The following is a 20,756-nucleotide window of genomic DNA, read 5'->3' on the forward strand; positions in this document are numbered from 1 at the left end:
TGGAGGCAACTAGCTGTGCAAAAAAAAGACAGCCTGGCGGCCGGCTGTTGCAGTGTTGCCCTCTCAGGCAACACTGAGTGACTGACTGAGCCTCACCGTCTTATATAAAGTTCAGACGGAACTTTGCACGTGTCATAGTGGAGCCCTCAGGATTCCAGAGCCAGCTTTCTGACATCATAATGGGGCCTCAGAGATAAAAGCCTGGGCTCAGGCAGTGTTGGTCAGTGCTGCTCAGCAGGCAGCACTGGACTGGACTGGATTACAGCTGATACAAGGTGTGAAGGAACAAGGGGTGGCTGTGGGCATGCACTTGCTGCCGCTGCCAGTGTTTATCTGCATGGCAGCAGGGCATTTGGGCGTTGCCAGGAAGGCGTTTTTATGTAGATTCCTCCTCTTTCAGCACTGCATTGTGGTGCAAGCAAAAGAAGCAAATCCTGTCTGGCTTCCTCTCCGGCCTTTATTCACCTCCCGTGTAGCTGTGAGTGTGTGAGCCTGCAGGGCCCCATGGAATTGCCTAGAAGTAGGCTGAATCGCTGCAAGGGCTGAACAGCAGTATCGGGCAGGCTCGGGCAACGCGCGGCCCGTTCGGGTTATCGCTTCTCGGCCTTTTGGCTAAGATCAAGTGTAGTATCTGTTCTTATCAGTTTAATATCTGATACGTCCCCTATCTGGGGACCATATATTAAATGGATTTTTAGAACAGGGAGATGGAAATAGAGCTTGCTCTGTCCACTCCACGCATTGACCTGGTATTGCAGTATTTCCAGGACCGGTGCACCCTTTCCTTATGTGTTGACTAAAAGCAGATTCCAAAAGTGTTTTTTGTCTTTGCTATTGTTTCTGTCTTTCTGAAGGGATCTCCCCTTTTAATCCCATTATTTCAACACCTGTTGGACAATGCATGAGTGATAATGAGCTCATTGATTAAATGCAATTAATGAATAGATTGCCACCTCTTGTTGTGTGTCGTCTGTGTTTCTGTGTTTCCGGCATTTCACATTGGAACACCTCATTCACCTTCCTTGTCTTCTCTCCGCCCTCCCTTTTAGGTAAGTTAAAGAGCTGCACCTGAGCCAGCCACTGATTGATTGATTGATTGATTGATTGATTGATTGATTGATGCAGCACAACAGTCAAATAGTGGAGTGGAGTAGGGGAACAGCAAACAGCCAATAAAGCAGCCCGCCCGCTCGCCTGCCCGCCACAATGGACCTACCTGTGTACACTAGATGGATGTGATGGAATGTACTGTCGTCCCTACATTTCAAGAAGAAGTAAGAATTGCAGTTGCAACAAAGCCTTGCTTGCCTACAAAGAGAGCAGCAATTTGGATTTGTTACTATGTTACCTAGAAGAATAACAAACTGTGCAAGGATGGAGGTTGTAGGAGCAAGGAGAAGTTGTCTGTAAAGTTGGTGGATGCCTATTTTCCATTTTGCAGTCCCTTGTCTCCCTCTTGTGGCCTCCTGGAGGCAACTAGCTGTGCAAAAAAAAGACAGCCTGGCGGCCGGCTGTTGCAGTGTTGCCCTCTCAGGCAACACTGAGTGACTGACTGAGCCTCACCGTCTTATATAAAGTTCAGACGGAACTTTGCACGTGTCATAGTGGAGCCCTCAGGATTCCAGAGCCAGCTTTCTGACATCATAATGGGGCCTCAGAGATAAAAGCCTGGGCCCAGGCAGTGTTGGTCAGTGCTGCTCAGCAGGCAGCACTGGACTGGACTGGATTACAGCTGATACAAGGTGTGAAGGAACAAGGGGTGGCTGTGGGCATGCACTTGCTGCCGCTGCCAGTGTTTATCTGCATGGCAGCAGGGCATTTGGGCGTTGCCAGGAAGGCGTTTTTATGTAGATTCCTCCTCTTTCAGCACTGCATTGTGGTGCAAGCAAAAGAAGCAAATCCTGTCTGGCTTCCTCTCCGGCCTTTATTCACCTCCCGTGTAGCTGTGAGTGTGTGAGCCTGCAGGGCCCCATGGAATTGCCTAGAAGTAGGCTGAATCGCTGCAAGGGCTGAACAGCAGTATCGGGCAGGCTCGGGCAACGCGCGGCCCGTTCGGGTTATCGCTTCTCGGCCTTTTGGCTAAGATCAAGTGTAGTATCTGTTCTTATCAGTTTAATATCTGATACGTCCCCTATCTGGGGACCATATATTAAATGGATTTTTAGAACAGGGAGATGGAAATAGAGCTTGCTCTGTCCACTCCACGCATTGACCTGGTATTGCAGTATTTCCAGGACCGGTGCACCCTTTCCTTATGTGTTGACTAAAAGCAGATTCCAAAAGTGTTTTTTGTCTTTGCTATTGTTTCTGTCTTTCTGAAGGGATCTCCCCTTTTAATCCCATTATTTCAACACCTGTTGGACAATGCATGAGTGATAATGAGCTCATTGATTAAATGCAATTAATGAATAGATTGCCACCTCTTGTTGTGTGTCGTCTGTGTTTCTGTGTTTCCGGCATTTCACATTGGAACACCTCATTCACCTTCCTTGTCTTCTCTCCGCCCTCCCTTTTAGGTAAGTTAAAGAGCTGCACCTGAGCCAGCCACTGATTGATTGATTGATTGATTGATTGATTAATTGATTGATTGATTGATTGATTGATGCAGCACAACAGTCAAATAGTGGAGTGGAGTAGGGGAACAGCAAACAGCCAATAAAGCAGCCCGCCCGCTCGCCTGCCCGCCACAATGGACCTACCTGTGTACACTAGATGGATGTGATGGAATGTACTGTCGTCCCTACATTTCAAGAAGAAGTAAGAATTGCAGTTGCAACAAAGCCTTGCTTGCCTACAAAGAGAGCAGCAATTTGGATTTGTTACTATGTTACCTAGAAGAATAACAAACTGTGCAAGGATGGAGGTTGTAGGAGCAAGGAGAAGTTGTCTGTAAAGTTGGTGGATGCCTATTTTCCATTTTGCAGTCCCTTGTCTCCCTCTTGTGGCCTCCTGGAGGCAACTAGCTGTGCAAAAAAAAGACAGCCTGGCGGCCGGCTGTTGCAGTGTTGCCCTCTCAGGCAACACTGAGTGACTGACTGAGCCTCACCGTCTTATATAAAGTTCAGACGGAACTTTGCACGTGTCATAGTGGAGCCCTCAGGATTCCAGAGCCAGCTTTCTGACATCATAATGGGGCCTCAGAGATAAAAGCCTGGGCCCAGGCAGTGTTGGTCAGTGCTGCTCAGCAGGCAGCACTGGACTGGACTGGATTACAGCTGATACAAGGTGTGAAGGAACAAGGGGTGGCTGTGGGCATGCACTTGCTGCCGCTGCCAGTGTTTATCTGCATGGCAGCAGGGCATTTGGGCGTTGCCAGGAAGGCGTTTTTATGTAGATTCCTCCTCTTTCAGCACTGCATTGTGGTGCAAGCAAAAGAAGCAAATCCTGTCTGGCTTCCTCTCCGGCCTTTATTCACCTCCCGTGTAGCTGTGAGTGTGTGAGCCTGCAGGGCCCCATGGAATTGCCTAGAAGTAGGCTGAATCGCTGCAAGGGCTGAACAGCAGTATCGGGCAGGCTCGGGCAACGCGCGGCCCGTTCGGGTTATCGCTTCTCGGCCTTTTGGCTAAGATCAAGTGTAGTATCTGTTCTTATCAGTTTAATATCTGATACGTCCCCTATCTGGGGACCATATATTAAATGGATTTTTAGAACAGGGAGATGGAAATAGAGCTTGCTCTGTCCACTCCACGCATTGACCTGGTATTGCAGTATTTCCAGGACCGGTGCACCCTTTCCTTATGTGTTGACTAAAAGCAGATTCCAAAAGTGTTTTTTGTCTTTGCTATTGTTTCTGTCTTTCTGAAGGGATCTCCCCTTTTAATCCCATTATTTCAACACCTGTTGGACAATGCATGAGTGATAATGAGCTCATTGATTAAATGCAATTAATGAATAGATTGCCACCTCTTGTTGTGTGTCGTCTGTGTTTCTGTGTTTCCGGCATTTCACATTGGAACACCTCATTCACCTTCCTTGTCTTCTCTCCGCCCTCCCTTTTAGGTAAGTTAAAGAGCTGCACCTGAGCCAGCCACTGATTGATTGATTGATTGATTGATTGATTGATTGATTGATTGATTGATTGATTGATTGATGCAGCACAACAGTCAAATAGTGGAGTGGAGTAGGGGAACAGCAAACAGCCAATAAAGCAGCCCGCCCGCTCGCCTGCCCGCCACAATGGACCTACCTGTGTACACTAGATGGATGTGATGGAATGTACTGTCGTCCCTACATTTCAAGAAGAAGTAAGAATTGCAGTTGCAACAAAGCCTTGCTTGCCTACAAAGAGAGCAGCAATTTGGATTTGTTACTATGTTACCTAGAAGAATAACAAACTGTGCAAGGATGGAGGTTGTAGGAGCAAGGAGAAGTTGTCTGTAAAGTTGGTGGATGCCTATTTTCCATTTTGCAGTCCCTTGTCTCCCTCTTGTGGCCTCCTGGAGGCAACTAGCTGTGCAAAAAAAAGACAGCCTGGCGGCCGGCTGTTGCAGTGTTGCCCTCTCAGGCAACACTGAGTGACTGACTGAGCCTCACCGTCTTATATAAAGTTCAGACGGAACTTTGCACGTGTCATAGTGGAGCCCTCAGGATTCCAGAGCCAGCTTTCTGACATCATAATGGGGCCTCAGAGATAAAAGCCTGGGCCCAGGCAGTGTTGGTCAGTGCTGCTCAGCAGGCAGCACTGGACTGGACTGGATTACAGCTGATACAAGGTGTGAAGGAACAAGGGGTGGCTGTGGGCATGCACTTGCTGCCGCTGCCAGTGTTTATCTGCATGGCAGCAGGGCATTTGGGCGTTGCCAGGAAGGCGTTTTTATGTAGATTCCTCCTCTTTCAGCACTGCATTGTGGTGCAAGCAAAAGAAGCAAATCCTGTCTGGCTTCCTCTCCGGCCTTTATTCACCTCCCGTGTAGCTGTGAGTGTGTGAGCCTGCAGGGCCCCATGGAATTGCCTAGAAGTAGGCTGAATCGCTGCAAGGGCTGAACAGCAGTATCGGGCAGGCTCGGGCAACGCGCGGCCCGTTCGGGTTATCGCTTCTCGGCCTTTTGGCTAAGATCAAGTGTAGTATCTGTTCTTATCAGTTTAATATCTGATACGTCCCCTATCTGGGGACCATATATTAAATGGATTTTTAGAACAGGGAGATGGAAATAGAGCTTGCTCTGTCCACTCCACGCATTGACCTGGTATTGCAGTATTTCCAGGACCGGTGCACCCTTTCCTTATGTGTTGACTAAAAGCAGATTCCAAAAGTGTTTTTTGTCTTTGCTATTGTTTCTGTCTTTCTGAAGGGATCTCCCCTTTTAATCCCATTATTTCAACACCTGTTGGACAATGCATGAGTGATAATGAGCTCATTGATTAAATGCAATTAATGAATAGATTGCCACCTCTTGTTGTGTGTCGTCTGTGTTTCTGTGTTTCCGGCATTTCACATTGGAACACCTCATTCACCTTCCTTGTCTTCTCTCCGCCCTCCCTTTTAGGTAAGTTAAAGAGCTGCACCTGAGCCAGCCACTGATTGATTGATTGATTGATTGATTGATTGATTGATTGATTGATTGATTGATTGATTGATTGATTGATTGATGCAGCACAACAGTCAAATAGTGGAGTGGAGTAGGGGAACAGCAAACAGCCAATAAAGCAGCCCGCCCGCTCGCCTGCCCGCCACAATGGACCTACCTGTGTACACTAGATGGATGTGATGGAATGTACTGTCGTCCCTACATTTCAAGAAGAAGTAAGAATTGCAGTTGCAACAAAGCCTTGCTTGCCTACAAAGAGAGCAGCAATTTGGATTTGTTACTATGTTACCTAGAAGAATAACAAACTGTGCAAGGATGGAGGTTGTAGGAGCAAGGAGAAGTTGTCTGTAAAGTTGGTGGATGCCTATTTTCCATTTTGCAGTCCCTTGTCTCCCTCTTGTGGCCTCCTGGAGGCAACTAGCTGTGCAAAAAAAAGACAGCCTGGCGGCCGGCTGTTGCAGTGTTGCCCTCTCAGGCAACACTGAGTGACTGACTGAGCCTCACCGTCTTATATAAAGTTCAGACGGAACTTTGCACGTGTCATAGTGGAGCCCTCAGGATTCCAGAGCCAGCTTTCTGACATCATAATGGGGCCTCAGAGATAAAAGCCTGGGCCCAGGCAGTGTTGGTCAGTGCTGCTCAGCAGGCAGCACTGGACTGGACTGGATTACAGCTGATACAAGGTGTGAAGGAACAAGGGGTGGCTGTGGGCATGCACTTGCTGCCGCTGCCAGTGTTTATCTGCATGGCAGCAGGGCATTTGGGCGTTGCCAGGAAGGCGTTTTTATGTAGATTCCTCCTCTTTCAGCACTGCATTGTGGTGCAAGCAAAAGAAGCAAATCCTGTCTGGCTTCCTCTCCGGCCTTTATTCACCTCCCGTGTAGCTGTGAGTGTGTGAGCCTGCAGGGCCCCATGGAATTGCCTAGAAGTAGGCTGAATCGCTGCAAGGGCTGAACAGCAGTATCGGGCAGGCTCGGGCAACGCGCGGCCCGTTCGGGTTATCGCTTCTCGGCCTTTTGGCTAAGATCAAGTGTAGTATCTGTTCTTATCAGTTTAATATCTGATACGTCCCCTATCTGGGGACCATATATTAAATGGATTTTTAGAACAGGGAGATGGAAATAGAGCTTGCTCTGTCCACTCCACGCATTGACCTGGTATTGCAGTATTTCCAGGACCGGTGCACCCTTTCCTTATGTGTTGACTAAAAGCAGATTCCAAAAGTGTTTTTTGTCTTTGCTATTGTTTCTGTCTTTCTGAAGGGATCTCCCCTTTTAATCCCATTATTTCAACACCTGTTGGACAATGCATGAGTGATAATGAGCTCATTGATTAAATGCAATTAATGAATAGATTGCCACCTCTTGTTGTGTGTCGTCTGTGTTTCTGTGTTTCCGGCATTTCACATTGGAACACCTCATTCACCTTCCTTGTCTTCTCTCCGCCCTCCCTTTTAGGTAAGTTAAAGAGCTGCACCTGAGCCAGCCACTGATTGATTGATTGATTGATTGATTGATTAATTGATTGATTGATTGATTGATTGATGCAGCACAACAGTCAAATAGTGGAGTGGAGTAGGGGAACAGCAAACAGCCAATAAAGCAGCCCGCCCGCTCGCCTGCCCGCCACAATGGACCTACCTGTGTACACTAGATGGATGTGATGGAATGTACTGTCGTCCCTACATTTCAAGAAGAAGTAAGAATTGCAGTTGCAACAAAGCCTTGCTTGCCTACAAAGAGAGCAGCAATTTGGATTTGTTACTATGTTACCTAGAAGAATAACAAACTGTGCAAGGATGGAGGTTGTAGGAGCAAGGAGAAGTTGTCTGTAAAGTTGGTGGATGCCTATTTTCCATTTTGCAGTCCCTTGTCTCCCTCTTGTGGCCTCCTGGAGGCAACTAGCTGTGCAAAAAAAAGACAGCCTGGCGGCCGGCTGTTGCAGTGTTGCCCTCTCAGGCAACACTGAGTGACTGACTGAGCCTCACCGTCTTATATAAAGTTCAGACGGAACTTTGCACGTGTCATAGTGGAGCCCTCAGGATTCCAGAGCCAGCTTTCTGACATCATAATGGGGCCTCAGAGATAAAAGCCTGGGCCCAGGCAGTGTTGGTCAGTGCTGCTCAGCAGGCAGCACTGGACTGGACTGGATTACAGCTGATACAAGGTGTGAAGGAACAAGGGGTGGCTGTGGGCATGCACTTGCTGCCGCTGCCAGTGTTTATCTGCATGGCAGCAGGGCATTTGGGCGTTGCCAGGAAGGCGTTTTTATGTAGATTCCTCCTCTTTCAGCACTGCATTGTGGTGCAAGCAAAAGAAGCAAATCCTGTCTGGCTTCCTCTCCGGCCTTTATTCACCTCCCGTGTAGCTGTGAGTGTGTGAGCCTGCAGGGCCCCATGGAATTGCCTAGAAGTAGGCTGAATCGCTGCAAGGGCTGAACAGCAGTATCGGGCAGGCTCGGGCAACGCGCGGCCCGTTCGGGTTATCGCTTCTCGGCCTTTTGGCTAAGATCAAGTGTAGTATCTGTTCTTATCAGTTTAATATCTGATACGTCCCCTATCTGGGGACCATATATTAAATGGATTTTTAGAACAGGGAGATGGAAATAGAGCTTGCTCTGTCCACTCCACGCATTGACCTGGTATTGCAGTATTTCCAGGACCGGTGCACCCTTTCCTTATGTGTTGACTAAAAGCAGATTCCAAAAGTGTTTTTTGTCTTTGCTATTGTTTCTGTCTTTCTGAAGGGATCTCCCCTTTTAATCCCATTATTTCAACACCTGTTGGACAATGCATGAGTGATAATGAGCTCATTGATTAAATGCAATTAATGAATAGATTGCCACCTCTTGTTGTGTGTCGTCTGTGTTTCTGTGTTTCCGGCATTTCACATTGGAACACCTCATTCACCTTCCTTGTCTTCTCTCCGCCCTCCCTTTTAGGTAAGTTAAAGAGCTGCACCTGAGCCAGCCACTGATTGATTGATTGATTGATTGATTGATTGATTGATTGATTGATTGATTTATTGATTGATTGATGCAGCACAACAGTCAAATAGTGGAGTGGAGTAGGGGAACAGCAAACAGCCAATAAAGCAGCCCGCCCGCTCGCCTGCCCGCCACAATGGACCTACCTGTGTACACTAGATGGATGTGATGGAATGTACTGTCGTCCCTACATTTCAAGAAGAAGTAAGAATTGCAGTTGCAACAAAGCCTTGCTTGCCTACAAAGAGAGCAGCAATTTGGATTTGTTACTATGTTACCTAGAAGAATAACAAACTGTGCAAGGATGGAGGTTGTAGGAGCAAGGAGAAGTTGTCTGTAAAGTTGGTGGATGCCTATTTTCCATTTTGCAGTCCCTTGTCTCCCTCTTGTGGCCTCCTGGAGGCAACTAGCTGTGCAAAAAAAAGACAGCCTGGCGGCCGGCTGTTGCAGTGTTGCCCTCTCAGGCAACACTGAGTGACTGACTGAGCCTCACCGTCTTATATAAAGTTCAGACGGAACTTTGCACGTGTCATAGTGGAGCCCTCAGGATTCCAGAGCCAGCTTTCTGACATCATAATGGGGCCTCAGAGATAAAAGCCTGGGCCCAGGCAGTGTTGGTCAGTGCTGCTCAGCAGGCAGCACTGGTCTGGACTGGATTACAGCTGATACAAGGTGTGAAGGAACAAGGGGTGGCTGTGGGCATGCACTTGCTGCCGCTGCCAGTGTTTATCTGCATGGCAGCAGGGCATTTGGGCGTTGCCAGGAAGGCGTTTTTATGTAGATTCCTCCTCTTTCAGCACTGCATTGTGGTGCAAGCAAAAGAAGCAAATCCTGTCTGGCTTCCTCTCCGGCCTTTATTCACCTCCCGTGTAGCTGTGAGTGTGTGAGCCTGCAGGGCCCCATGGAATTGCCTAGAAGTAGGCTGAATCGCTGCAAGGGCTGAACAGCAGTATCGGGCAGGCTCGGGCAACGCGCGGCCCGTTCGGGTTATCGCTTCTCGGCCTTTTGGCTAAGATCAAGTGTAGTATCTGTTCTTATCAGTTTAATATCTGATACATCCCCTATCTGGGGACCATATATTAAATGGATTTTTAGAACAGGGAGATGGAAATAGAGCTTGCTCTGTCCACTCCACGCATTGACCTGGTATTGCAGTATTTCCAGGACCGGTGCACCCTTTCCTTATGTGTTGACTAAAAGCAGATTCCAAAAGTGTTTTTTGTCTTTGCTATTGTTTCTGTCTTTCTGAAGGGATCTCCCCTTTTAATCCCATTATTTCAACACCTGTTGGACAATGCATGAGTGATAATGAGCTCATTGATTAAATGCAATTAATGAATAGATTGCCACCTCTTGTTGTGTGTCGTCTGTGTTTCTGTGTTTCCGGCATTTCACATTGGAACACCTCATTCACCTTCCTTGTCTTCTCTCCGCCCTCCCTTTTAGGTAAGTTAAAGAGCTGCACCTGAGCCAGCCACTGATTGATTGATTGATTGATTGATTGATTGATTGATTGATTGATTGATTGATTGATTGATTGATGCAGCACAACAGTCAAATAGTGGAGTGGAGTAGGGGAACAGCAAACAGCCAATAAAGCAGCCCGCCCGCTCGCCTGCCCGCCACAATGGACCTACCTGTGTACACTAGATGGATGTGATGGAATGTACTGTCGTCCCTACATTTCAAGAAGAAGTAAGAATTGCAGTTGCAACAAAGCCTTGCTTGCCTACAAAGAGAGCAGCAATTTGGATTTGTTACTATGTTACCTAGAAGAATAACAAACTGTGCAAGGATGGAGGTTGTAGGAGCAAGGAGAAGTTGTCTGTAAAGTTGGTGGATGCCTATTTTCCATTTTGCAGTCCCTTGTCTCCCTCTTGTGGCCTCCTGGAGGCAACTAGCTGTGCAAAAAAAAGACAGCCTGGCGGCCGGCTGTTGCAGTGTTGCCCTCTCAGGCAACACTGAGTGACTGACTGAGCCTCACCGTCTTATATAAAGTTCAGACGGAACTTTGCACGTGTCATAGTGGAGCCCTCAGGATTCCAGAGCCAGCTTTCTGACATCATAATGGGGCCTCAGAGATAAAAGCCTGGGCCCAGGCAGTGTTGGTCAGTGCTGCTCAGCAGGCAGCACTGGACTGGACTGGATTACAGCTGATACAAGGTGTGAAGGAACAATTGGTGGCTGTGGGCATGCACTTGCTGCCGCTGCCAGTGTTTATCTGCATGGCAGCAGGGCATTTGGGCGTTGCCAGGAAGGCGTTTTTATGTAGATTCCTCCTCTTTCAGCACTGCATTGTGGTGCAAGCAAAAGAAGCAAATCCTGTCTGGCTTCCTCTCCGGCCTTTATTCACCTCCCGTGTAGCTGTGAGTGTGTGAGCCTGCAGGGCCCCATGGAATTGCCTAGAAGTAGGCTGAATCGCTGCAAGGGCTGAACAGCAGTATCGGGCAGGCTCGGGCAACGCGCGGCCCGTTCGGGTTATCGCTTCTCGGCCTTTTGGCTAAGATCAAGTGTAGTATCTGTTCTTATCAGTTTAATATCTGATACGTCCCCTATCTGGGGACCATATATTAAATGGATTTTTAGAACAGGGAGATGGAAATAGAGCTTGCTCTGTCCACTCCACGCATTGACCTGGTATTGCAGTATTTCCAGGACCGGTGCACCCTTTCCTTATGTGTTGACTAAAAGCAGATTCCAAAAGTGTTTTTTGTCTTTGCTATTGTTTCTGTCTTTCTGAAGGGATCTCCCCTTTTAATCCCATTATTTCAACACCTGTTGGACAATGCATGAGTGATAATGAGCTCATTGATTAAATGCAATTAATGAATAGATTGCCACCTCTTGTTGTGTGTCGTCTGTGTTTCTGTGTTTCCGGCATTTCACATTGGAACACCTCATTCACCTTCCTTGTCTTCTCTCCGCCCTCCCTTTTAGGTAAGTTAAAGAGCTGCACCTGAGCCAGCCACTGATTGATTGATTGATTGATTGATTGATTGATTGATTGATTGATTGATTGATTTATTGATTGATTGATGCAGCACAACAGTCAAATAGTGGAGTGGAGTAGGGGAACAGCAAACAGCCAATAAAGCAGCCCGCCCGCTCGCCTGCCCGCCACAATGGACCTACCTGTGTACACTAGATGGATGTGATGGAATGTACTGTCGTCCCTACATTTCAAGAAGAAGTAAGAATTGCAGTTGCAACAAAGCCTTGCTTGCCTACAAAGAGAGCAGCAATTTGGATTTGTTACTATGTTACCTAGAAGAATAACAAACTGTGCAAGGATGGAGGTTGTAGGAGCAAGGAGAAGTTGTCTGTAAAGTTGGTGGATGCCTATTTTCCATTTTGCAGTCCCTTGTCTCCCTCTTGTGGCCTCCTGGAGGCAACTAGCTGTGCAAAAAAAAGACAGCCTGGCGGCCGGCTGTTGCAGTGTTGCCCTCTCAGGCAACACTGAGTGACTGACTGAGCCTCACCGTCTTATATAAAGTTCAGACGGAACTTTGCACGTGTCATAGTGGAGCCCTCAGGATTCCAGAGCCAGCTTTCTGACATCATAATGGGGCCTCAGAGATAAAAGCCTGGGCCCAGGCAGTGTTGGTCAGTGCTGCTCAGCAGGCAGCACTGGACTGGACTGGATTACAGCTGATACAAGGTGTGAAGGAACAAGGGGTGGCTGTGGGCATGCACTTGCTGCCGCTGCCAGTGTTTATCTGCATGGCAGCAGGGCATTTGGGCGTTGCCAGGAAGGCGTTTTTATGTAGATTCCTCCTCTTTCAGCACTGCATTGTGGTGCAAGCAAAAGAAGCAAATCCTGTCTGGCTTCCTCTCCGGCCTTTATTCACCTCCCGTGTAGCTGTGAGTGTGTGAGCCTGCAGGGCCCCATGGAATTGCCTAGAAGTAGGCTGAATCGCTGCAAGGGCTGAACAGCAGTATCGGGCAGGCTCGGGCAACGCGCGGCCCGTTCGGGTTATCGCTTCTCGGCCTTTTGGCTAAGATCAAGTGTAGTATCTGTTCTTATCAGTTTAATATCTGATACGTCCCCTATCTGGGGACCATATATTAAATGGATTTTTAGAACAGGGAGATGGAAATAGAGCTTGCTCTGTCCACTCCACGCATTGACCTGGTATTGCAGTATTTCCAGGACCGGTGCACCCTTTCCTTATGTGTTGACTAAAAGCAGATTCCAAAAGTGTTTTTTGTCTTTGCTATTGTTTCTGTCTTTCTGAAGGGATCTCCCCTTTTAATCCCATTATTTCAACACCTGTTGGACAATGCATGAGTGATAATGAGCTCATTGATTAAATGCAATTAATGAATAGATTGCCACCTCTTGTTGTGTGTCGTCTGTGTTTCTGTGTTTCCGGCATTTCACATTGGAACACCTCATTCACCTTCCTTGTCTTCTCTCCGCCCTCCCTTTTAGGTAAGTTAAAGAGCTGCACCTGAGCCAGCCACTGATTGATTGATTGATTGATTGATTGATTGATTGATTGATTGATTGATTGATTGATGCAGCACAACAGTCAAATAGTGGAGTGGAGTAGGGGAACAGCAAACAGCCAATAAAGCAGCCCGCCCGCTCGCCTGCCCGCCACAATGGACCTACCTGTGTACACTAGATGGATGTGATGGAATGTACTGTCGTCCCTACATTTCAAGAAGAAGTAAGAATTGCAGTTGCAACAAAGCCTTGCTTGCCTACAAAGAGAGCAGCAATTTGGATTTGTTACTATGTTACCTAGAAGAATAACAAACTGTGCAAGGATGGAGGTTGTAGGAGCAAGGAGAAGTTGTCTGTAAAGTTGGTGGATGCCTATTTTCCATTTTGCAGTCCCTTGTCTCCCTCTTGTGGCCTCCTGGAGGCAACTAGCTGTGCAAAAAAAAGACAGCCTGGCGGCCGGCTGTTGCAGTGTTGCCCTCTCAGGCAACACTGAGTGACTGACTGAGCCTCACCGTCTTATATAAAGTTCAGACGGAACTTTGCACGTGTCATAGTGGAGCCCTCAGGATTCCAGAGCCAGCTTTCTGACATCATAATGGGGCCTCAGAGATAAAAGCCTGGGCCCAGGCAGTGTTGGTCAGTGTTGCTCAGCAGGCAGCACTGGACTGGACTGGATTACAGCTGATACAAGGTGTGAAGGAACAAGGGGTGGCTGTGGGCATGCACTTGCTGCCGCTGCCAGTGTTTATCTGCATGGCAGCAGGGCATTTGGGCGTTGCCAGGAAGGCGTTTTTATGTAGATTCCTCCTCTTTCAGCACTGCATTGTGGTGCAAGCAAAAGAAGCAAATCCTGTCTGGCTTCCTCTCCGGCCTTTATTCACCTCCCGTGTAGCTGTGAGTGTGTGAGCCTGCAGGGCCCCATGGAATTGCCTAGAAGTAGGCTGAATCGCTGCAAGGGCTGAACAGCAGTATCGGGCAGGCTCGGGCAACGCGCGGCCCGTTCGGGTTATCGCTTCTCGGCCTTTTGGCTAAGATCAAGTGTAGTATCTGTTCTTATCAGTTTAATATCTGATACGTCCCCTATCTGGGGACCATATATTAAATGGATTTTTAGAACAGGGAGATGGAAATAGAGCTTGCTCTGTCCACTCCACGCATTGACCTGGTATTGCAGTATTTCCAGGACCGGTGCACCCTTTCCTTATGTGTTGACTAAAAGCAGATTCCAAAAGTGTTTTTTGTCTTTGCTATTGTTTCTGTCTTTCTGAAGGGATCTCCCCTTTTAATCCCATTATTTCAACACCTGTTGGACAATGCATGAGTGATAATGAGCTCATTGATTAAATGCAATTAATGAATAGATTGCCACCTCTTGTTGTGTGTCGTCTGTGTTTCTGTGTTTCCGGCATTTCACATTGGAACACCTCATTCACCTTCCTTGTCTTCTCTCCGCCCTCCCTTTTAGGTAAGTTAAAGAGCTGCACCTGAGCCAGCCACTGATTGATTGATTGATTGATTGATTGATTGATGCAGCACAACAGTCAAATAGTGGAGTGGAGTAGGGGAACAGCAAACAGCCAATAAAGCAGCCCGCCCGCTCGCCTGCCCGCCACAATGGACCTACCTGTGTACACTAGATGGATGTGATGGAATGTACTGTCGTCCCTACATTTCAAGAAGAAGTAAGAATTGCAGTTGCAACAAAGCCTTGCTTGCCTACAAAGAGAGCAGCAATTTGGATTTGTTACTATGTTACCTAGACGAATAACAAACTGTGCAAGGATGGAGGTTGTAGGAGCAAGGAGAAGTTGTCTGTAAAGTTGGTGGATGCCTATTTTCCATTTTGCAGTCCCTTGTCTCCCTCTTGTGGCCTCCTGGAGGCAACTAGCTGTGCAAAAAAAAGACAGCCTGGCGGCCGGCTGTTGCAGTGTTGCCCTCTCAGGCAACACTGAGTGACTGACTGAGCCTCACCGTCTTATATAAAGTTCAGACGGAACTTTGCACGTGTCATAGTGGAGCCCTCAGGATTCCAGAGCCAGCTTTCTGACATCATAATGGGGCCTCAGAGATAAAAGCCTGGGCCCAGGCAGTGTTGGTCAGTGCTGCTCAGCAGGCAGCACTGGACTGGACTGGATTACAGCTGATACAAGGTGTGAAGGAACAAGGGGTGGCTGTGGGCATGCACTTGCTGCCGCTGCCAGTGTTTATCTGCATGGCAGCAGGGCATTTGGGCGTTGCCAGGAAGGCGTTTTTATGTAGATTCCTCCTCTTTCAGCACTGCATTGTGGTGTAAGCAAAAGAAGCAAATCCTGTCTGGCTTCCTCTCCGGCCTTTATTCACCTCCCGTGTAGCTGTGAGTGTGTGAGCCTGCAGGGCCCCATGGAATTGCCTAGAAGTAGGCTGAATCGCTGCAAGGGCTGAACAGCAGTATCGGGCAGGCTCGGGCAACGCGCGGCCCGTTCGGGTTATCGCTTCTCGGCCTTTTGGCTAAGATCAAGTGTAGTATCTGTTCTTATCAGTTTAATATCTGATACGTCCCCTATCTGGGGACCATATATTAAATGGATTTTTAGAACAGGGAGATGGAAATAGAGCTTGCTCTGTCCACTCCACGCATTGACCTGGTATTGCAGTATTTCCAGGACCGGTGCACCCTTTCCTTATGTGTTGACTAAAAGCAGATTCCAAAAGTGTTTTTTGTCTTTGCTATTGTTTCTGTCTTTCTGAAGGGATCTCCCCTTTTAATCCCATTATTTCAACACCTGTTGGACAATGCATGAGTGATAATGAGCTCATTGATTAAATGCAATTAATGAATAGATTGCCACCTCTTGTTGTGTGTCGTCTGTGTTTCTGTGTTTCCGGCATTTCACATTGGAACACCTCATTCACCTTCCTTGTCTTCTCTCCGCCCTCCCTTTTAGGTAAGTTAAAGAGCTGCACCTGAGCCAGCCACTGATTGATTGATTGATTGATTGATTGATTGATTGATTGATTGATTGATTGATTGATTGATTGATGCAGCACAACAGTCAAATAGTGGAGTGGAGTAGGGGAACAGCAAACAGCCAATAAAGCAGCCCGCCCGCTCGCCTGCCCGCCACAATGGACCTACCTGTGTACACTAGATGGATGTGATGGAATGTACTGTCGTCCCTACATTTCAAGAAGAAGTAAGAATTGCAGTTGCAACAAAGCCTTGCTTGCCTACAAAGAGAGCAGCAATTTGGATTTGTTACTATGTTACCTAGAAGAATAACAAACTGTGCAAGGATGGAGGTTGTAGGAGCAAGGAGAAGTTGTCTGTAAAGTTGGTGGATGCCTATTTTCCATTTTGCAGTCCCTTGTCTCCCTCTTGTGGCCTCCTGGAGGCAACTAGCTGTGCAAAAAAAAGACAGCCTGGCGGCCGGCTGTTGCAGTGTTGCCCTCTCAGGCAACACTGAGTGACTGACTGAGCCTCACCGTCTTATATAAAGTTCAGACGGAACTTTGCACGTGTCATAGTGGAGCCCTCAGGATTCCAGAGCCAGCTTTCTGACATCATAATGGGGCCTCAGAGATAAAAGCCTGGGCCCAGGCAGTGTTGGTCAGTGCTGCTCAGCAGGCAGCACTGGACTGGACTGGATTACAGCTGATACAAGGTGTGAAGGAACAAGGGGTGGCTGTGGGCATGCACTTGCTGCCGCTGCCAGTGTTTATCTGCATGGCAGCAGGGCATTTGGGCGTTGCCAGGAAGGCGTTTTTATGTAGATTCCTCCTCTTTCAGCACTGCATTGTGGTGCAAGCAAAAGAAGCAAATCCTGTCTGGCTTCCTCTCCGGCCTTTATTCACCTCCCGTGTAGCTGTGAGTGTGTGAGCCTGCAGGGCCCCATGGAATTGCCTAGAAGTAGGCTGAATCGCTGCAAGGGCTGAACAGCAGTATCGGGCAGGCTCGGGCAACGCGCGGCCCGTTCGGGTTATCGCTTCTCGGCCTTTTGGCTAAGATCAAGTGTAGTATCTGTTCTTATCAGTTTAATATCTGATACGTCCCCTATCTGGGGACCATATATTAAATGGATTTTTAGAACAGGGAGATGGAAATAGAGCTTGCTCTGTCCACTCCACGCATTGACCTGGTATTGCAGTATTTCCAGGACCGGTGCACCCTTTCCTTATGTGTTGACTAAAAGCAGATTCCAAAAGTGTTTTTTGTCTTTGCTATTGTTTCTGTCTTTCTGAAGGGATCTCCCCTTTTAATCCCATTATTTCAACACCTGTTGGACAATGCATGAGTGATAATGAGCTCATTGATTAAATGCAATTAATGAATAGATTGCCACCTCTTGTTGTGTGTCGTCTGTGTTTCTGTGTTTCCGGCATTTCACATTGGAACACCTCATTCACCTTCCTTGTCTTCTCTCCGCCCTCCCTTTTAGGTAAGTTAAAGAGCTGCACCTGAGCCAGCCACTGATTGATTGATTGATTGATTGATTGATTGATTGATTGATTGATTGATGCAGCACAACAGTCAAATAGTGGAGTGGAGTAGGGGAACAGCAAACAGCCAATAAAGCAGCCCGCCCGCTCGCCTGCCCGCCACAATGGACCTACCTGTGTACACTAGATGGATGTGATGGAATGTACTGTCGTCCCTACATTTCAAGAAGAAGTAAGAATTGCAGTTGCAACAAAGCCTTGCTTGCCTACAAAGAGAGCAGCAATTTGGATTTGTTACTATGTTACCTAGAAGAATAACAAACTGTGCAAGGATGGAGGTTGTAGGAGCAAGGAGAAGTTGTCTGTAAAGTTGGTGGATGCCTATTTTCCATTTTGCAGTCCCTTGTCTCCCTCTTGTGGCCTCCTGGAGGCAACTAGCTGTGCAAAAAAAAGACAGCCTGGCGGCCGGCTGTTGCAGTGTTGCCCTCTCAGGCAACACTGAGTGACTGACTGAGCCTCACCGTCTTATATAAAGTTCAGACGGAACTTTGCACGTGTCATAGTGGAGCCCTCAGGATTCCAGAGCCAGCTTTCTGACATCATAATGGGGCCTCAGAGATAAAAGCCTGGGCCCAGGCAGTGTTGGTCAGTGCTGCTCAGCAGGCAGCACTGGACTGGACTGGATTACAGCTGATACAAGGTGTGAAGGAACAAGGGGTGGCTGTGGGCATGCACTTGCTGCCGCTGCCAGTGTTTATCTGCATGGCAGCAGGGCATTTGGGCGTTGCCAGGAAGGCGTTTTTATGTAGATTCCTCCTCTTTCAGCACTGCATTGTGGTGCAAGCAAAAGAAGCAAATCCTGTCTGGCTTCCTCTCCGGCCTTTATTCACCTCCCGTGTAGCTGTGAGTGTGTGAGCCTGCAGGGCCCCATGGAATTGCCTAGAAGTAGGCTGAATCGCTGCAAGGGCTGAACAGCAGTATCGGGCAGGCTCGGGCAACGCGCGGCCCGTTCGGGTTATCGCTTCTCGGCCTTTTGGCTAAGATCAAGTGTAGTATCTGTTCTTATCAGTTTAATATCTGATACGTCCCCTATCTGGGGACCATATATTAAATGGATTTTTAGAACAGGGAGATGGAAATAGAGCTTGCTCTGTCCACTCCACGCATTGACCTGGTATTGCAGTATTTCCAGGACCGGTGCACCCTTTCCTTATGTGTTGACTAAAAGCAGATTCCAAAAGTGTTTTTTGTCTTTGCTATTGTTTCTGTCTTTCTGAAGGGATCTCCCCTTTTAATCCCATTATTTCAACACCTGTTGGACAATGCATGAGTGATAATGAGCTCATTGATTAAATGCAATTAATGAATAGATTGCCACCTCTTGTTGTGTATCGTCTGTGTTTCTGTGTTTCCGGCATTTCACATTGGAACACCTCATTCACCTTCCTTGTCTTCTCTCCGCCCTCCCTTTTAGGTAAGTTAAAGAGCTGCACCTGAGCCACACCTGAGCCAGCCACTTGATTGATTGATTGATTGATTGATTGATTGATTGATTGATTGATTGATTGATTGATGCAGCACAACAGTCAAATAGTGGAGTGGAGTAGGGGAACAGCAAACAGCCAATAAAGCAGCCCGCCCGCTCGCCTGCCCGCCACAATGGACCTACCTGTGTACACTAGATGGATGTGATGGAATGTACTGTCGTCCCTACATTTCAAGAAGAAGTAAGAATTGCAGTTGCAACAAAGCCTTGCTTGCCTACAAAGAGAGCAGCAATTTGGATTTGTTACTATGTTACCTAGAAGAATAACAAACTGTGCAAGGATGGAGGTTGTAGGAGCAAGGAGAAGTTGTCTGTAAAGTTGGTGGATGCCTATTTTCCATTTTGCAGTCCCTTGTCTCCCTCTTGTGGCCTCCTGGAGGCAACTAGCTGTGCAAAAAAAAGACAGCCTGGCGGCCGGCTGTTGCAGTGTTGCCCTCTCAGGCAACACTGAGTGACTGACTGAGCCTCACCGTCTTATATAAAGTTCAGACGGAACTTTGCACGTGTCATAGTGGAGCCCTCAGGATTCCAGAGCCAGCTTTCTGACATCATAATGGGGCCTCAGAGATAAAAGCCTGGGCCCAGGCAGTGTTGGTCAGTGCTGCTCAGCAGGCAGCACTGGACTGGACTGGATTACAGCTGATACAAGGTGTGAAGGAACAAGGGGTGGCTGTGGGCATGCACTTGCTGCCGCTGCCAGTGTTTATCTGCATGGCAGCAGGGCATTTGGGCGTTGCCAGGAAGGCGTTTTTATGTAGATTCCTCCTCTTTCAGCACTGCATTGTGGTGCAAGCAAAAGAAGCAAATCCTGTCTGGCTTCCTCTCCGGCCTTTATTCACCTCCCGTGTAGCTGTGAGTGTGTGAGCCTGCAGGGCCCCATGGAATTGCCTAGAAGTAGGCTGAATCGCTGCAAGGGCTGAACAGCAGTATCGGGCAGGCTCGGGCAACGCGCGGCCCGTTCGGGTTATCGCTTCTCGGCCTTTTGGCTAAGATCAAGTGTAGTATCTGTTCTTATCAGTTTAATATCTGATACGTCCCCTATCTGGGGACCATATATTAAATGGATTTTTAGAACAGGGAGATGGAAATAGAGCTTGCTCTGTCCACTCCACGCATTGACCTGGTATTGCAGTATTTCCAGGACCGGTGCACCCTTTCCTTATGTGTTGACTAAAAGCAGATTCCAAAAGTGTTTTTTGTCTTTGCTATTGTTTCTGTCTTTCTGAAGGGATCTCCCCTTTTAATCCCATTATTTCAACACCTGTTGGACAATGCATGAGTGATAATGAGCTCATTGATTAAATGCAATTAATGAATAGATTGCCACCTCTTGTTGTGTGTCGTCTGTGTTTCTGTGTTTCCGGCATTTCACATTGGAACACCTCATTCACCTTCCTTGTCTTCTCTCCGCCCTCCCTTTTAGGTAAGTTAAAGAGCTGCACCTGAGCCAGCCACTGATTGATTGATTGATTGATTGATTGATTGATTGATTGATTGATGCAGCACAACAGTCAAATAGTGGAGTGGAGTAGGGGAACAGCAAACAGCCAATAAAGCAGCCCGCCCGCTCGCCTGCCCGCCACAATGGACCTACCTGTGTACACTAGATGGATGTGATGGAATGTACTGTCGTCCCTACATTTCAAGAAGAAGTAAGAATTGCAGTTGCAACAAAGCCTTGCTTGCCTACAAAGAGAGCAGCAATTTGGATTTGTTACTATGTTACCTAGAAGAATAACAAACTGTGCAAGGATGGAGGTTGTAGGAGCAAGGAGAAGTTGTCTGTAAAGTTGGTGGATGCCTATTTTCCATTTTGCAGTCCCTTGTCTCC

The 20,756-nt window shown here is 47.7% G+C and overlaps 14 non-coding genes across 14 annotated transcripts; all 14 read left to right on the plus strand.

Annotated features, from left to right (window-relative positions):
• The first annotated feature begins 592 nt into the window (after positions 1 to 592).
• LOC142693122 (U2 spliceosomal RNA) lies at positions 593 to 783 on the plus strand. The gene has a single exon (XR_012861495.1). It is a non-coding gene; the product is annotated as a U2 spliceosomal RNA (small nuclear RNA).
• Positions 784 to 2,059: 1,276 nt separating this feature from the next.
• Positions 2,060 to 2,250, plus strand: LOC142693134 (U2 spliceosomal RNA). Its single transcript, XR_012861506.1, has one exon. It is a non-coding gene; the product is annotated as a U2 spliceosomal RNA (small nuclear RNA).
• A 1,292-nt stretch (positions 2,251 to 3,542) lies between these two features.
• Positions 3,543 to 3,733, plus strand: LOC142693146 (U2 spliceosomal RNA). The gene has a single exon (XR_012861517.1). It is a non-coding gene; the product is annotated as a U2 spliceosomal RNA (small nuclear RNA).
• Positions 3,734 to 5,029: 1,296 nt separating this feature from the next.
• Positions 5,030 to 5,220, plus strand: LOC142693159 (U2 spliceosomal RNA). The gene has a single exon (XR_012861528.1). It is a non-coding gene; the product is annotated as a U2 spliceosomal RNA (small nuclear RNA).
• A 1,308-nt stretch (positions 5,221 to 6,528) lies between these two features.
• Positions 6,529 to 6,719, plus strand: LOC142693171 (U2 spliceosomal RNA). The gene has a single exon (XR_012861539.1). It is a non-coding gene; the product is annotated as a U2 spliceosomal RNA (small nuclear RNA).
• Positions 6,720 to 8,011: 1,292 nt separating this feature from the next.
• On the plus strand, positions 8,012 to 8,202 carry LOC142693183 (U2 spliceosomal RNA). The gene has a single exon (XR_012861550.1). It is a non-coding gene; the product is annotated as a U2 spliceosomal RNA (small nuclear RNA).
• Positions 8,203 to 9,502: 1,300 nt separating this feature from the next.
• LOC142693391 (U2 spliceosomal RNA) lies at positions 9,503 to 9,693 on the plus strand. The gene has a single exon (XR_012861738.1). It is a non-coding gene; the product is annotated as a U2 spliceosomal RNA (small nuclear RNA).
• Positions 9,694 to 10,993: 1,300 nt separating this feature from the next.
• On the plus strand, positions 10,994 to 11,184 carry LOC142693195 (U2 spliceosomal RNA). Its single transcript, XR_012861561.1, has one exon. It is a non-coding gene; the product is annotated as a U2 spliceosomal RNA (small nuclear RNA).
• Positions 11,185 to 12,488: 1,304 nt separating this feature from the next.
• LOC142693207 (U2 spliceosomal RNA) lies at positions 12,489 to 12,679 on the plus strand. Its single transcript, XR_012861572.1, has one exon. It is a non-coding gene; the product is annotated as a U2 spliceosomal RNA (small nuclear RNA).
• Positions 12,680 to 13,971: 1,292 nt separating this feature from the next.
• On the plus strand, positions 13,972 to 14,162 carry LOC142693220 (U2 spliceosomal RNA). The gene has a single exon (XR_012861584.1). It is a non-coding gene; the product is annotated as a U2 spliceosomal RNA (small nuclear RNA).
• A 1,268-nt stretch (positions 14,163 to 15,430) lies between these two features.
• LOC142693232 (U2 spliceosomal RNA) lies at positions 15,431 to 15,621 on the plus strand. The gene has a single exon (XR_012861595.1). It is a non-coding gene; the product is annotated as a U2 spliceosomal RNA (small nuclear RNA).
• A 1,300-nt stretch (positions 15,622 to 16,921) lies between these two features.
• On the plus strand, positions 16,922 to 17,112 carry LOC142693244 (U2 spliceosomal RNA). The gene has a single exon (XR_012861606.1). It is a non-coding gene; the product is annotated as a U2 spliceosomal RNA (small nuclear RNA).
• Positions 17,113 to 18,396: 1,284 nt separating this feature from the next.
• Positions 18,397 to 18,587, plus strand: LOC142693256 (U2 spliceosomal RNA). The gene has a single exon (XR_012861617.1). It is a non-coding gene; the product is annotated as a U2 spliceosomal RNA (small nuclear RNA).
• Positions 18,588 to 19,891: 1,304 nt separating this feature from the next.
• Positions 19,892 to 20,082, plus strand: LOC142693269 (U2 spliceosomal RNA). Its single transcript, XR_012861628.1, has one exon. It is a non-coding gene; the product is annotated as a U2 spliceosomal RNA (small nuclear RNA).
• The last annotated feature ends 674 nt before the right edge of the window (positions 20,083 to 20,756 follow it).

This window comes from Rhinoderma darwinii, assembly GCF_050947455.1.
Source record: "Rhinoderma darwinii isolate aRhiDar2 chromosome 5 unlocalized genomic scaffold, aRhiDar2.hap1 SUPER_5_unloc_42, whole genome shotgun sequence".
NCBI lineage: Eukaryota > Metazoa > Chordata > Amphibia > Anura > Rhinodermatidae > Rhinoderma > Rhinoderma darwinii.